At 31.2% G+C, this 3771-nt stretch overlaps 1 long non-coding RNA gene across 1 annotated transcript; it reads left to right on the top strand.

Annotated features, from left to right (window-relative positions):
* Nucleotides 1–2867: 2867 nt before the first annotated feature.
* LOC107013991 lies at nt 2868–3536 on the top strand. Its single transcript, XR_001456171.2, has 2 exons — nt 2868–3024; nt 3151–3536. It is a non-coding gene; the product is annotated as an uncharacterized LOC107013991 (long non-coding RNA).
* Nucleotides 3537–3771: the final 235 nt, after the last annotated feature.

Below are 3771 nucleotides of genomic sequence, written 5' to 3'. Positions count from 1 at the left end.
CCTCAAGACTCTACTAGACTTGTTCTTGTGTGATGAGATCAATGAACCTAATGCTCTGATACCAAGTTTGTCACGACCCAAAATGTATCGTGAGTGGTACCCACACTTACCCCCGCTAGGTGGGCGAACCAACAAGTCTGAACCCCAACATATACAAATAGTTCAACTATAAATAACAAAAATAATACGGAAGCTCCAAAAGTTATTAAGTAACCAATTTAAATAAGTTTCTAAAGTTTAATACTTATTATCCCAAAATCTGATAGTCATCACATCAAGGAAATCTATTTCCAAATTACCAAGTCTAAGAGTGTTTAAGAAACCAAAATAAGCAAAAAGATGGTCCATGTCCGAAATTCAAGGACATCAAGACATGAATGAGAGAATCCAGCACGAGCTAGAATTAATAGCTCACCCTGAACTCTGATGTGCTGGAGACTGGCTAGAGCTGAGGGCGAGTCAAAGTCGATGGTACACTTGTTGCACTCCACAAAAGAATAAAGAAGAAAATACAAGTAGGGGTCAGTACAATGAACACGTACTAAGTAGGTATCATCGGCCAACTCAAAATAGAAACCAATATATATTGAATAATAATATAAAATCAACTAAAATACTTAACAGGTGGCAAGCAACAAACACATGAACCATTGACAACAACACCATAATAGGTACACCATCAAGCACAACATCAAGCACCCCTATGAGGACTCATGCCTCCACGCCATACTCATTTGGAAAAAAGGTTCTTTGAGATTAAGTATATTAAGTTACTTCAAGATTTCTTTCCTTTAATGTTATTGTGTCGGAACGTGACACTCCGATCCCATATATCGTGTCGGAACATGACACTCCGATCCCATAATACCATGTCGGAACGTGACACTCCGATCCAATAATACCGTGTCGGAACGTGACACTCCGATCCAATTATCTCATTATTTTATTTCATCAAGCCTTCTTTATTCAAGGCGTCATTTTAATAGAGAGGGTTCAAGATTAGAAATTCAACAGTCTCATAATTTTAGGCCAACCACAAACCACACAATCAAAACATACAACCACACAATCAAGTACATAGGAGACTTTACAATATCACTCAATACATATCAATCGCTATTTCGAGTTTATCTAGCAAATAGAAATAAACCATAACTTACCTCCACAGAAGAACCGAAGTCAAGAAAGCTACTTCTCCAATACTTTTCCTTTCATCAATGTCTTCGAATGTTTTCAATCTATCAAGTATATATGCATAATTTATAAGTTATCGAGTCTATAAACATTCATATTATTTTATGTCCAGCCTAAACCCAACAAGTCACCTAATCAATAATCATTTTTTTTCTAACGTTCAAACCTAAGAATAAGTCTTAATTCCTCCAATTAGCATAACTTTAATAGAATTTAAGTAACACAATAAACCTATATTTAATTATCTATCTTAATATATTAAAATATAATTTATAATGTGAGAACAAAATATTAACATATAAAGATGAAAGCCACTGGTCACCAAACCAGTGGCATACGAACAAACAGCAATTCAAACTACATGACCTGTATATATGGAATATGCAGAAACTTACAATATTAATTTACTGCCATTAGCCAATTTTCACTAACCATTGTCAAAATACTAATTTCCCCACTTCTATACAAAATCTCACTCAAGCAATAAATCATATTCTTACAAATTGTGGCCATACTTTTGCACTTCATAATTTTTCTACTTCACTAATAATTATCCATATAATTAATGCACTAAGAAGAATTGGAGTGAAATCATTCTCACCTGAAGCCGCCTTCGCATATTCTTCTACAACCATGCATCACTTTTTTTTATTATTTTTTTTTTCTATTGATTATTGTTACCCTAATTATTATATGACTAATTATAAAATTGGTAATAGGAATCCACTATTATTTATAATGTTATCTTCTTTAACCATCAACTACATAAATTATTAAAATCACCCAATTATTTCTATAATTATAATTATGAATAGTCCAAAACACCCATTTAAATCTATCGGAAAGTATTTTCTGACATAAAAAAAATTCTAGTGCTCAAAACGATCGAAAATGGTCGTTACATAGTCTAGGAGGGGTACTTGTGCCTTTCCCTTTAAAAAAAACTAGAAAAGTAGATTTATTTAAATATTATTAGGATCCCTCTATAAATTTCTCTTTAGGCCCACAATCTTATTGAGTCGACCTGCTGGCGTGTCAATCTTTTGACCTGCAAATTAAACTTACTCAAAATTTATATAAACATATGAATAATTAAAGAAGATGACTTATTTTATATGATTAACTTAGATTTTAACAGACAAGTGAATTCAAACACACTTTTTCCTTCTAAATATACTTGAACGGAAAATGTCTAATTAGAATATTCTATTAAAACTTGAGGTATTCAATTAATTAGAACATGACTTAATTTCATTATCCCGATAAAATATCCTAACAAGTCCACGAGACTAACTTTGTATTAAGCCAGATTTTTGTATAACAAAATAAATTTATTTCTATCCAATTTGCACAATATATATATTTTGCATTCAACATATTTGAACCATCATGCATCGCATAATTTGCATGTTAGCTTATGTGCCACTCATGTGTATTTATGTAATGTATGTTGATTTTGATCCTTCTTTCACGTAAAGAGATGTATGTATGTGCAAATTCTAAGATTGGAAGTTGATTAGTCTAATGATGTTGCCCCACTTGTGCGTATTAATAGGATTAAACTCACAATGCACGCTCTTACTATTTTGTTTCCTTCTAGTAGCCCAATATTTTAATATTATTCATATATTGCATGGATACGTATACTAGTACTAGCAGTGAATATAAATAACAGCATAATTTAGTATCAATTTGTAATTCTCTCTTAACCACATCTCTTCATGATGGGCATTTCAAAACATTTTATGTTCTTTGTTCTTCTTGTACTTGTAATGATAATGACCACTTCAAGTCTTGAAGCTAACCATGTATTTCTTCAACATCTTAAAAGTTAGCACTCGTTATTTTAATTTTTCTTTGGCAACATCAATTGATTTTCTTTTGTCTTGGAACTAATTTACACTGTATGTCACTAATAATGATTATTTTTTATTTCATATTATTAAATATATATAGGTGATTATTTGAAGATGTTTTCAACGATTGGTTTGGAGTGCAAATGCTGTGATGGTGAAGGAGGTGAATGTACAAAGTCATGGCATGGAACTTGCTCAAATTTTCAATGCTCTTCTTCGAAACAATATTATTTCGAAAACCCTAATTAATTAACCACATACAACGTCTATTTCACTTTCATGTGATATAATATAATTATATAAATTACTTGTCCTCGTCCACTTGATACTATTATAACAACAACATATCCAGTGTTCTATATGGAATTAAGTAACGATATTTAGAACAAATACATGGCCGTTATATGTGGCACGTGAAATTTAATAGTTTCAATTGTTATTCTATGTTAATGCCAGTTGATATAAAATAAAATGTTTTTTCTATCATTGCCATTTAATTTATTGTGTTTATCTCTACTTTATTACCAATCATTTTATAAGGTACCTTTAACCCCTTTTCTGTTAATTTATTTCAATCCGACTTTCTCAAATATAAGTTCTTCCAATAATATTAACTGAAACACACAATAATCGAAGATTTGGCAGGTTAAATGTCATCCTTAATCAACATATGAATTTAAGGTTTTTTTAGAAGACTCTGTACTAATACGGGAGGAATAGT

The sequence above is a fragment of the Solanum pennellii genome, chromosome 3 (genome assembly GCF_001406875.1).
Source record: "Solanum pennellii chromosome 3, SPENNV200".
Lineage (NCBI taxonomy): Eukaryota > Viridiplantae > Streptophyta > Magnoliopsida > Solanales > Solanaceae > Solanum > Solanum pennellii.
Note: the sequence above shows the minus strand (reverse complement) of the source record. Positions and strands in the feature narration are given on the sequence as shown.